The sequence below is a fragment of the Sander lucioperca genome, chromosome 15 (assembly GCF_008315115.2).
Source record: "Sander lucioperca isolate FBNREF2018 chromosome 15, SLUC_FBN_1.2, whole genome shotgun sequence".
Classification (NCBI taxonomy): domain Eukaryota; kingdom Metazoa; phylum Chordata; class Actinopteri; order Perciformes; family Percidae; genus Sander; species Sander lucioperca.
In genome coordinates, this window is record NC_050187.1 from 6,729,865 (window position 1) to 6,743,793 (window position 13,929).

At 38.7% G+C, this 13,929-nt stretch overlaps 1 protein-coding gene and 1 long non-coding RNA gene across 2 annotated transcripts in view; one reads left to right on the top strand and one right to left on the bottom strand.

Annotated features, from left to right (window-relative positions):
• sertad2b (SERTA domain containing 2b) overlaps positions 1-13,929 on the top strand; it is an 83,573-nt gene that overhangs the window by 33,366 nt on the left and 36,278 nt on the right. The window lies entirely within an intron of this gene.
• LOC118493185 lies at positions 933-8,763 on the bottom strand. Its single transcript, XR_004895164.1, has 3 exons — positions 8,753-8,763; positions 4,015-4,018; positions 933-1,065 (listed from the first exon to the last, which is right to left on the bottom strand). It is a non-coding gene; the product is annotated as an uncharacterized LOC118493185 (long non-coding RNA).

The window sequence follows — 13,929 nt, forward strand, 5'->3', positions numbered from 1 at the left end:
CCCTAATGTCAGTTCACACACATAACGTTAGGCTTATCGCCGTGGTAACATTAGTTGTTGTGGGTGTATTTCTATCCAACAAGCTATTAAATAAGCTAAGTAATGTTACATTATATTACACTAACATAGCAAACTTTTTTGTCATGACTAATTCATTAATTACTCAACATCAATATTTCTATTTGAGAAAAGAACAACTTCATCTGATATTTAATGTGAATAAAATAGCCTTGAACCGCCTACTTACTACATTCCTGTCACTACCCGATGTGACTGTGAGTCGAGTGCAGATCCTAACGTACAGCAGGCAGTAGGGGACTCCAAATGTTTCTAAACTTAAAAAGCATTTTTTTACTACTTACACAGATATTTTAAGTATACAATACATCATTATGTTATTTACAATACACAGCATTGTTTTAGGAGGGGGACAACCCTTAGGTCCTGACCCCCCCGACCCACCTAGGATTTACGCCCTTGGTCAGATAGCTGTAATCTTGGTGGCCAGTGTTGGTCATTTCTCCCCAATTTCCGGTCACATTACTGCCGGAACATGACCGGTTGTGTAGTATTTGGTTTAGAAGCCTTTATTGGTGATTTTTCATTGTACAAAGTCCTGCTATATACTCCATTGCAGTCAGTCTCAGGCTTTGGAGTGAAACGACAGCCCTACATTGCTTACAGATGTGCGTACGCACAGTTTTATAAATCTGAATTGTTTTTGGCGTACGCCATTTTTGGCTTTTGGGCGTACGTACACTTTTAGTAAGGATCCTACGCACAGTTTTATAAATGAGACCCCAGGATTTTAAATTGAATTCTATACTGAACCAGTGAAGTGCTGCTAAAACAGGTGTGATGTGTGCTCTTTTGTTAATGTGAGTTAAAAGCCTTGCAGCAGAGTTCTGAACAGCCTGGAGACAGTAAAGCTCCTTTTTACTCAAACAGGTAAAAAGACAGTTACAGTAATCTAAGCGTGAGGAAATGAAAGCATGAATGATCATCTCCAATTCACCCTTTGACACTAGTGTTCTTAATTTGGAAATATTCCTCAGTTGGAAGAAACTGTTTCTAACTAATTGTTTAGAGTGGTGCTCAATGGCTGAATCAAAAACAACAACTAAGCTCCTGAGGCTTGGCTGGACAGACGAGCCTAAAATGTAACTACATGTCGCGGCGACGCACGTCGCTTGGCCATGGCTTGGTAGCGTTGCATTTCCCCTTACTCATTTCCTGCTTCTCCATAAACAACATGAAATCAAGGAGAGGGTTAACTTTTCCTGCTACAGATTTCCTACCGTGGTCAGAAAGAACAGGGGAGACACTTTGTTTCTCTCACTATGACTCTAGAGTCGGTACTCGCTCCGGAGCTAATCGCCGTCACTCTCTCACTTCTCCCTCTACAACACACACACACACACACACACACACACACACACACACACACACACACACACACACAAGCCGGCTCGACGCACACATCAGCGCACAAGTATAAACATCAGGCCACTTATGTAGGCTACGGCGAAAGCTCTGCGTGGAGCCTCCGCAGAACTGTAAAATAGGGCTGCAACTAACGATTATTTTAATAATCGATTAGTCTGTCGATTATTTTTTCGATTAATCGGATAAAAAAACAAAAAACAAAAAAGCATTAATTTACATCAACTCAATACATACTTACATAGATACTTGTTGTTAGTTAATAGTTGTGTAAAGGTAAGTAACCCAAAGAGCAGATACAGACCACACACACACACACACACACACACACACACACACACACACACACACACACATTTACTTGAAGCTTATTCATTAAATTATTACCATCATTGTAGTAAGTGCAAGTTAAGTTAATTTGTACACCACATTTAAACACAGCTTAAAATGACCAAGTGCTATAAAAGAACTTTAAAATGAAATTAAAAAGTTACAACACACACAGATATATTTGTCAACAATAACTGATATGGGACAAAGCACAGAATATATACATGACAATAGATTGAAAAATGAATGGGCCAAAAAAGGCGAGTGAATAAAAACGTGTCTTTAGTCCTGCTTTACTACTGTTATTAACGAGCTAATGCTAGCTTGTCATGCTTGTCAAGCTGGATAACGAGTAAATACCACACCAGCACCAGAAGAGAGACGTTACGTTCCTCACTTCAAAACGGAACAAAAGTAGGATTCTGTAGTGACTTTACCCTGCTGTTGAACTCCCTTCCTTCTCATCAAGGACTCCAACATGTTTACGTTTTAGGTGCTGAATCATCACAGTGGTGCGCCTGTGCCATGCCGTGTCGCTTTTGCTTATCTTGCAATTAACACGTTTTCGATTTATTTATTGTGAAATGCTCCCACACGTTGGATGACTTAGGTCGTACTGATTTCTCTGCCTCCGCCATGTGTTTCAGAACAACGTTACGGGTCTCTCTGGTCTCTCTCCGTATTTCCTCTACCCCCGCTCTGCTCTTTTTTCTTTTCTTTCGCTCCGCGCCGCTCCGCACGGCACTCAACTCAATTGCTTTTATCTCTGCGACTGAGTGGCGTGTCGCGCGACAGAACGAATCGATAATGAAATTCGTTGCCAACTTTTTTAATAATCAAATTTTATCGATTTTATCGATTCGTTGTTGCAGCCCTACTGTAAAACAAGCTTTAGTCATCAATATGCTGCTTTATCTGAGGGATTCTACTTTCAGGGGCGACAATTAGTGTTTGTGTTTTATCTGAGTTCAGAAGCAAAAAGTTGTCACATAACCACTGTTTGATACTAGTCAAGCAGTTGTTTTAGTAGAATCGCAAAATACAAGTTTGAACCTGAAAATGCTATATAATTCTTTCAAATTTTATGTAACCATTGTTTCTACGGTGGCAAGTTTACACAGATTAGTCAACTGTAACTATAAAATGAAAGGATGTTTTTTCTGCCTTTGCATCTTTACAGATGGCTATAGACTGAAAAAATCATTTAATTCACTGTGCCGCTCAAAGGCTACCGCCGGCAGCTACCGGCAACCGTTAAGGTGGAATTTGTTCTGCCGCATGAGTTGACGTCATGAAATATTAAACACACCTTTAAACTTTGTTTTATTGTCTCTCTTGCATGACAAACTTTTGTGATTATTGGATCTTCAAGCACTTCAACCGGATTATGCAAAGTGAGAGTATTCTATTCCCTTACTTTTTTATTATAGGTGGGATATTTTCTTATGTTTTTCAAAAGATTGCATATCTCATCTTTGGGATTTTAAAACAATTGAAGGAAACTCACACATATGAACTATTTATGGTTATTTATTGAATAATACGGACAATTGAAATTGTGCAAACAATTGCATTTTTTTGCAAACAAAAAAAACATTTTAAATACTTTTTAAAGACTATATATATATATATATACTATATTTTACCATTTTTGTTTTCCGCCAGATCGTTTATAGAGCTCAACATTTCCGACCGCACTTCAGCAGCTTCAAGCAGCTTCATTTCACAGAGAAAGAGAGAGAGAAAAAAGGACGGAGCGACTGTGCTTTGTTGTTGCAGGAAACAATCAGCTGTTACACAAACCCCTGGGCAGTTCAGTGCTTGTGTTTCGTGTTTTAAAACTTTCATGTGGCAGAGATAGAGGCAGTGATGTTTCCTGTTTACTGTACGGGACTCTCATGCCGCCTCAAAACACACACGTCACACAAGTCTGATCGCCAGTTACATGACTGGCCACCGCCGCGTGATGTCGGCTTGAGTTTTTCCAAAAGTTGAATCTGTCTCAACTTTCATGCCGCACATGGGAATATAACGTCGGTTAGAGGTTCTGAATTTATGTTTTGACTTTTAGACGATTAACCATCCAGCCCTGTGAGGAAGTGGATCACATGATTGATCGCAGGAGCAAAAATATCTTCAGCACCCAGAGATATATACACTTATTACGTTACATTACATGTCATTTAGCAGACACTTTTATCCAAAGCGACTTACAATTGCTATATATGTTAGAGGTCACACGCCTCTGGAGCAACTAGGGGTTAAGTGTCTTGCTCAGGGACACATTGGTTGATGTATCGCATCAACCACATCGCACTTATATATCGTGTACAGTTGAAACCAGATATTTACATACACTTCAGAAAAAAACACAAAAACTTTTATTTCTTTACTGTCATACATTAAATCGGAGTAAACTTTTTCTGTTTTAGATCAATACATATTAACATTTTTTGCATTTGTTAAATGTCAGAATTGAGCGAGGGAGAATTTGTATGTATTTGTTTTATCACTTTCATCAAAGTCAGAAGTATACATACACTAAGTTTATTGTGTCTTTAAACAAAAAGAAAACTCCAGATGATTCCATTCTGAGCTTAAGAAGCTTCTGAGGTTAATTGATTCCATTTGAGTTAATTGGTGGCACACCTGTGGATGCATATAAAGGCACACCTCAAACACAGAGCCTCTTTCTTTGACATCATGGGAAAATCAAGAGAAATCAACCAAGACATCAGGGAAAGAATTGTGGACCTCCACAAGTGTGGCTCATCCTTAGGTGCAATTTCCAGATGCCTGAAGGTCCCATGTTCATCTGTTCAGACAATAATACGCAAGTATAAAAAACATGGGAATGTACAACCATCATACCGCTCAGGAAGGAGACGGATTCTGAGTCCCAGAGAGGAACGTTTTTTGGTGCGAAATGTGCGAATCAATCCCAGGACAACAGCAAAAGACCTTGTGAAGATGCTAGCTGAAACTGGTAAGACAGTGTCATTATCCACAGTAAAACGAGTCTTGTACCACCATGAGCTAAAAGGTTACTCTGGGAGAAGAAAGCCATTACTTCAAAACCACCATAAAAAAGCCAGACTACAGTTTGCAACTGCACATGGGGACAACATTTTTTTTAAATCTTAATTTCTGGAGACATGTCCTGTGGTCTGACGAAACAAAAATTGAACTGTTCGGCCATAATGATAAATGGTATATTTGGAGGAAAAAGGGCGAAGCTTTGAAGCCTCAGAACACCATCCCAGCTGTGAAGTATGGGGGTGGTAGTATAATGTTGTGGGGCTGCTTTGCTGCAGAAGGGACTGGTGCACTTCACAAAATAGATGGCATCATGAGAAAAGAAAATTTTGTGGATATATTGAAGCAACATCTGAAGACATCAGCCAGGAAGTTAAAGCTTGGGCGCAAATGGGTCTTCCAAATGGACAATGACCCCAAGCATACCTCCAAATTAGTTACAAAGTGGCTTAAGGACAACAAAGTCAAGGTATTGGAGTGGCCATCACAAAGCCCTGATCTCAATCCCATAGAAAATTTGTGGGCGGCACTGAAAAGGCAAGTGCAAGCAAGAAGGCCTACAAACCTGACCCAGTTACACCAGTTCTGTCAAGAGGAGTGGGCCAGAATTCCAGCAAACTCTTGTAGAAAGCTTCTGGAAGGATACCCATAACGTTTGGCCCAAGTGAAACAGTTTCGGGGCAATTCTACCAAATACTAAGGAAGTGTATGTATACTTCTGACTTTGATGAAAGTGATAAAAAAAAATACATAAAAATTCTCCCTCACTCGATTCTGACATTTAACAAATGCAAAAAATATGTTAATATGTATTGATCTAAAACAGAAAAAGTTTACTCTGATTTAATGTATGACAGTAAAGAAATAAAAGTTTTTGTGTTTTTTTTCTGAAGTGTATGTAAATATCTGGTTTCAACTGTATATATCAATGGTGTAACTTTACATTATATGGCTCTGTTTTGCTGCGGTCCAGCCAAAAAGAAGCTGCAGGAGGGCGCAAAAACTGGAAAAAGAAAGCTGGATAACCAGCCAAACTGTAGTCGCTTGCTGCTAGTCTCTGCTGAACTGCTGTGGCTGCTTCCTTGTGCCATGACTTGTGAGCAGTGGTGGAAGAAGTATTCAGATCCTTTACTTAAGTAAAAGTACTAATACCACACACACACACTGTAAAAATACTCTGTTACAAGTAAAAATCCTGCATTGAAAATGTTACTAAGTAAAAGTATGTAAGTATCAACAGGAAAATGTACTCAGAGTATTAAAAGTAAAAGTACTCAATGCAGAAAAATCCTCACATTTTAGAAACTGGAAACGATCCAAACAGTTCTGTCAATCAACCAAGTGTTTAATCGGCTAATCATTTCAGCTGGACTTGTAGGCCTACAGTATATATTGTTGGGTAGTTTAATTTATAATAAAACATCGTATTTTATACACTACAAGGCTGAATGATTAATCGTTTTCAAATCGAAATTGAGATTTGAAAGAATGCAATTAGCTAAACGTGAAGACCGCGAATAATCGAAAGGACAATACTTAGTTGAATGTTTGGTGTAACATTTGGTTTAACATTTATTTCTCTTTTTATTAGTATATTTACTGTTTATTTCATAAGATACAGTAAATGCTGGAATAATGTACATATCACTTACTGCTGGAAATTCATATCTATGTTCCTTGCATAAAGAGAGCAGTTTTGATGGTGTCTCATGTTATAATGTTCCATGACATGTTTTATTTGTTACAATATTGACTGTAAATATTAACTAATTGTAGGTTATGTGTGCAAAAATTTGAATTTGTAAAGTAACTAGTAACTAAAGCTGTCAGATTAATGTAGTGAAGTAAATAGTACAAAATTTCCCCCTGAAATGTAGTGGAGTAGAAGTAGAAAGTGGCATAAAAAGAAAAGACTCAAGTAAAGTACAAGTACCTCAAATTTGTACTTAGTTACATTACTTAAGTAAATGTACTTAGTTACATTCCACCACTGCTTGTGAGTTGGCTTACTTTCTCTCCAAGATTAATGACCTTCCTATTTTTCGCTACAGTATCTCCCTCCCCAGAGTTTTCACTGCAGTTCAGTTTGACTTAAAGTGCACTGTAAAAAACGCTGCATTATTTTTCGAATCAAAACAGCAAAGGTAGGCGGGAGGGAAGAATGCACGTACACTCATACAAGAATGAGTACATCCCCCTATTATTACCCTATGACTGTCACCTTTACTGCTATCAACGTCTTCATTCCTATTCCGACTGCTCAGAACAGAGCTAACCTGTGACCCAAACTGCAAAAAAAACAAAAACTGTCAAATTGTGGGAACTGAGTTTTCCACCATCAATGTGTTTTTGTTGAGTTTTCCCCAGTGGACAGAGGTATCTGTGTCCCATCTACTGCTGGACTATTGGTGAGTTGTCCTGCTGGAATGTGTCACACTCACCAGTTTGCTATGGATGGGTTCAAACACACACACACACACACACACACACACACACACACACACACACACACACACACATTGAAGGGATAGCATAAACCTTTTCACATAGCCCCGAGCCAAACGCCATTAAACCATACAACAGTGTACTGTACTGTATGTCTAAGGTGGTTATTACAGTGTCTCATAATGTCTTGACTGGTTTAACTGATTTAAAACATCATATACTCAACTTTAAAACTTATTTTTTGTCTACAGTGGCTGTATTAAATTCAAATCATTCATCTTCTAATATGATTTGGATGCATAACTTCATGCTGGTTTTTGACATTTTAGACTCAGATTAGGGAGTGTGATAAACAACATGCCACTAAACAGAGAGAGAGAAAGCATTCATCTCCGAAGTTATGAAACGAGAAAAAAAGGACTCAAATGAAAGAGAGACAGAGCAAGAGGGAGAGAAAAAGAACAACAACTTCTTTCCTGTAAGTCACCTGACACTGGAAGCGGCGTCACATGGCCATGAGTAAACACCCCCCCCCCTACCCCCCCCTCTCTTTCTGTCTGTCTGGGTCACTCATGTCCAGGCACAAGCCCTCTTCTTGCAAGATGAACAGTTGTGTTTGGAGGGCCCTAACTAGTTTCTATTCATAGATTCATTCAATTCTTCAAAGTCAGGTCTAATTCTATATTTTTCATATTGTCGACCAATCCCATAAAAAGACCAAAACCAACAATGTGTTAATCCGTCTCTTAATAAATTCTGACATCCCAACTTGACTCTGGCTCTCAGCCCCAAGTCGATTGGCTATATCATTTTCTAAAACAGCTGGGCTGTAGTTTTTAACAAACATTATTTAAACAGGAGGAAATGGTACATTTGTTGGGGACTATTTTTTGCTGCGGATTAATACATATTTGATCCTCTTGTCTAGTAGTATAGAACTATTTGACAGTGTTGGAATAAGTATTCAGTCCTTTACTTAATTAAAAGTAGCCTACTAATACCACACTGTAAAAATACTCTGTTGCAAGTAAAAGTCCTGCATTGAAAATGTTACTTAAGTAAAAGTATGTAAATATCATCAGGAAAATGTACTTAAAGTATTAAAAGTAAAAGTACTCTAAAATCCTCACATTTTAAAAACAGGAAACGATTCAAACAGTTCTGTCAATCAACTAAGTGTTTAATCGGCAAATCATTTCAGCTGGACTTGTAGGCCTACAGTATATATTGTTGGGTAGTTTAATTTATTGTAAACATTGTATTTAATAAACTACATGTGTTTTGTGTGCAAAAATCTTCTCTAAAATATCTATGACCTTTAAGGATGCAGTATGATGGGAAAAAAAACACAGACGATGCCCATTTTTTTGAAGCACCGTAGGCACCGTTGGTGCCGATGCCAGTGTTAGAAGCATCGGTGCTGCGCCTCTTTGGGAACTGATGGGGGCAGTATACGCTTCAGAGTGTTCCAGTCGATACATTCAGAAGTAGGAGTCACGCCCTTCTACTTCCGGTACATGGGACATATCAGAGAATTTCGAAAAAACTATGAACAACAGTCAATGGAGATAGATTCTACCCGACCTAAAAAACGGCATGTTCACTGCAAACTCACGTTCCTCTCTTCCTGATTTACAGCCCCCCCTCTCTTGGCTTCAAATAACTCACCGTTGTCGGCTACGGCTGCTGAACAGGCTACACGTTGTAAACAACCATGGCCGCTTGCCTGCTACTCCAGTAACGTTAGCTAGCAGTTAGCATGGCGCCATTAGCCACTGTTAGCCAGGACCAGTTGGGATCACTTTACTGGCTGTGTCTCAATTGTTTTTGTGAGTAAACAACTTGGGTACTCTAACTATATAATTCAATGTGAGTACACAAATGTTGAAATGACATAAAATGTCTCCATCTTTCAAATACATCTCCAATATTTACCCGTGGTTTGTAACATCTCTGGTCACGCAACTGTTAGAAACACTGTTTTGTTTTGCACTGTTGTTGTTTTTGCACAGTAGCCTACCTTTTGAAAAGATGCCTGGAGTCTGGAATGTGTCTGGGGACACTAGTTGTTGCACTATGACCATTAATTGCACTTGCACATGTTTTGTATGTCTTGTTATTACATTTTGATATTTTTCAAATATTTTAATAAAGACGTTCATGTTTCAAGTTAAAGTACATGGAATCTTAGAAAATCCTTTTTTTTACCATGGTATCAAAATCGGCATCGAGAATCGTGTTATTTTACTGGTATTTTATTGGAATTTTTGGTATCGTGACACCCCTATGCACAACTTTTCCATGCGTACACTGTTGCATGCAATGGTACAGTAAATTGGGAGCAGTAAATCAAACTGATTTTGAGTAGTTGGTCCAACCGTGCTGCTATTATTGACCCTTCGCTAAGTCCCGCCCCTCGAAGGCAGATTGGCCAATCATAGCGTGGCATTGTCTCCGACCAGGGTCAGACAACTGTATAGCTTGCTGTGGATTTCGAGCTAGTAATGGTTAAACAACATGGACTACAAAAGAAAAGGTTTTGTATTCTATTGCTCAGAGCGTTTAAACAACATGTTGATAGCTGTTTCCAGTATTTGCTTGACAACGAAGAGCAAAGAATTTGGATAAGGTGAGCCATAGAATATGATCGGGAACTAATTTTCCAATTATTCTGACACCACATAAATGTAGCAGAAATGCCCCTATCTTGCAATGTTAACGAAAGTGAAAACTAATTTGTAAATCTGCACCGTGATTCAGATCTCCTCCAAAATTTAGTGGGTGCTTCCTTGGCCCATGCTACACGCTTCCACCAAGTTTCATGAGAATCTGGCCAGTCTGGTTTCTGGTTGGTTTGTCAAATGTTATGGTTCAGCGGATAAAATACCTGATTACTTGTAGGCATCGCCAGAAACGACATCGACACAACATCGTTTTACATCATATTTTACGTTTTATGTCATATTTAATATCTTCAGATCAGTACAGTGTAGAGAGTGACTTTGTGTTTAGAAGCAGAGATATGCACCGTTTCAATGAGGTCCTCTAACACTTGTAGGCCATCCAGACGCTTTTTAATCTATTATGGAATTACAGTGTCTTTGTAAAATAAATAAATAATTATGAATCCAAAAATCAACTCACGTAATCTCTCCTTTGCTTCGTGACCTTTCAAACCATGCTCCCGCTGTGTTTTTAGCTTTGTACCTAACAACGGACGCTTCACAACAAGCCCTACAGTGTCCTTCCAGAAGTTTAGTAATCCGGCCTGGAATGTCAGTGACTTTCGGAGACTTTGTACAAGTAATTCCAGAGCGAATAATCCACGATTGTGCGGCTATTTAGTGTATTTAGTCATCTTTTTGTACCAAAAACCGATGTATTTGCGTTAGCCAGTGCCATCTTGGATTGTGACGCCTTGACTGACAACTGTGTCGACCAATCACATAAAATGATTTGAGGATCGAGTTTGCTCAGCGAGAGAGCCCATACAGGAGGGCCTTATTTACTGTGTCTGTATGTGTGTATTGGAAGGTCCTGGCAGAGTCCTGGCAGATAGATAAAGAGATGTCAGAATGAAGCCTGTAGGTTGAAATGAGTGTGATTTGACAGAAAATGCACTGAAAATGATACAAGTAACTTTTTGGATAAAAGCATATAGACTTTTATGGGAAAAATCTAAATAGTTTCATATTTTTGTTAATTACAGAGTTTATTTCCCCTGATTTGGGATAACAATTTTCAAAAGCCAACATTTTTTATGTTCTCTGTGTGATTTCAATACATTTCTGTGAGATTCCATTTCTTTATAGTCATATAACAATTTATACATTCATGTGGCATCCCTGCAGCATACATATCCCGATAGTCCAGGTTCTCTGGAGAGAAATTATGTCTGTAACTTGTTCACTTGTTAACTGTTCACACAATACAGTAACGTGAGCTATTTAAATTAGCTGGATACATGGTTAAACGTCATTTGCTCTTACCAGTGTATCTTCTTCTATCTATCTTCTTCGTCCACAGCAATCCCACCAATCAGTCCCAAAACGTCCCAGTTAGAGAGTAAATGCCCTAAACATATTTTTTGTAAATCTTAACAATCATTCCCCAAAAGAACTAAGCAGGCCTGCCATGTTGCACGATCCAAATTTTCTTCAAATCTTGCCATTTTCAGCGTGTAGCTTGCTAGCTCCAAGTTTGTTGTTGTTTCTCGTATCGAAGAGATTTTGAGAACGGTGACACACAGCGAGCGGAATGTAAGGGGCATGGATGTCAGGCTTTATCCTGGAAATGTACTTCCGTTGATACAGACTCATCACAAAAAAAACTACGTCTAGGGGGCATGACTATACTTTGGGAGCATATTAACTTGATTTGCTACTTGCTTTACTTATACTTCCCCTTTTGAAGTGCATAAGTCAAGGCACTTAACAATTGTTTGAAGTATCAACGTAATAAGAAGAAATAATGATTGTGAGATGTGTCGTGGGGCAGACAAACGGAGAGATTCCATTTTGCATACCAACTCTGGCTCTTTCCAGCTTTGTCTTAATATCAGTTGAAATAATATAGTACACAATTGTGGCACTAATCATGGATATATCATGCTGTATCAAGGATAAACCATCCTGTGTGTGTATGTGTGATTGAGGCAGGAGCTGTATGGGGCAGGGAGGAGGGAATGATGGACACTGGTAAAGAGACAAAGAGAGAGAATAGGAGGAGGTATAGACAAAGAGAGAGAAAGAAAGCAGATGGGTGCTTTTGGTGTGGAGCCCCCCCCACTCCCTCTTTCTTCATGTTTGGCTGGAATGCCACACCCATGTCTAATAGTATTAATAATATTCCCTGGTCCTCTTCACACACCCTGCCCAAATCTGTACACATGGATATTTCCACTGGTTTTACTCTATTTGTCTGTTCCTCTTCTTTTCCATCCAAATATCAATTTATTGCATAAAATTCTTGCTAAAAAAATTCAAATTTAGATATTTTCCAAGCTGTAAAATCAAATGTGAAATTGCCCTGCCTGTCCCTTTGGGTTTGAGTTTCCAAATGTGATGCAAGAAAGCTTTAACATTTTCTTCCACACTCACACAATCTAATCAAAAAAGTTAACATTTATAAGTTTAACCACACTCTTGTATTAGATTGTTTTACACTGTACAGGTGTTCATGATATTATGTCTATGCCCTGGATCTTAACTGTGCATTCACTTGCATTTTCATAAACACAAGTCTAGGATAGTGTTAGAAGAAAGAGTAAACAATCAAATTTTAAAGGGGTACACCCTGAAATGTCCCCAGAACTTAATTTAGACCCTGGTTCATGCTGTCCAAACACAATGAGTTCCTCAGAAGATTCCTAGTTTCTAAGGAAAATTCCTAAGGTCTAAAAAAAGGGCTTTTGTTTTAAAAAAATACAATACAATTAATACAATAGTGGTAGTTGCAGCAACAGTATTGGTAATGGTTAGGTGTCTTTAGTACTCACTGTACAACGCAAGCTACTAGCCAAGTGCTTTTGCATCTATTCATAGATTATGTTATTGACTCCTCATAGAGTCAAAAACAGACTGCTAGTAGTGTGTAGGGATTCCTTTACTAATAAGACAAATAGAGTTTATTCCTACCTTGTAATACGACCCACAGGAGCATTTCATGAATTAGCGACCCTAGCGGTGGCAGGAAATACAACGGTCGCAGAATGTGACTTAGCTCCGTTTGTTCCGTATAACTTTGACTTTAATTGTTTCCGTTTTTTTTAAACAAGACTCGAACCCCGGTCTCCTGAGTGAAAGTCCTGTGTTTGTCAGACCCACCACCCTATCCTACCCAAGGCCCCAGGAACAGCACCATGTCTTAAAGCAACCATGAGCTTAGCAGCCAACGGTGGTACTGCACCTCTCTGGCCCAGAAAGACTTTTCCCTAAATCTAGATATTTATTTTTTTGGTACATCAACTTACCAGTCTGAACACTTAAAATGTCCTTGTTTAAAACGTCAGGTTTTAAACATTTTTAACATTCACTAGTAGCCGAATCCAGAGTTATTAAACTAGGACTGCGCCTGCACACGTCACCCTGCACTGCGCATGCTCATATGACGGTTCTCCCGAAGTCGTGTAGCTGTAATAATGGTTATAGCTAATGGCTGTAATTCACCATGTGTTCTATTAATACATCCCTGGTATTATCTTATGATACATCCGAGGGATGTATGGATGCCTGTAACGTGGATGTAACATCATTAGCGTTTCCCAAACTGCTGGGGCTATCGGCTAGTAGCTAACATCAGCGGTAGCTAGCGTGGATGTATTAAGAGAACAGTAACACAATACATTTATGCCTACATAACGTTACTACAGACATAGTGATTACATCTCCTTGGTTCAAAACAGTATTAATCTTAAATTAAGATAATTCATTTTAAAGTAAGGAAAATGTTTTTTGTAACTTCAATACAGTGTCACTATCACTCGACCTGGTTTAGTGGTTTATTGCAAAAGCTAAAAAAGCATAATGCAGGTCAAGCTAAATAATGGAGCTAGTTAGAGCCGGTGTTGGTTTAGGTTTAGGGTTTAACACTTATGATACATCCGAGGGCTGTATGCTGTAAAGCCTGTAACGTGGATGAGGGATGAAGCCATGGATGTATTAAGAGAAGCTCTGT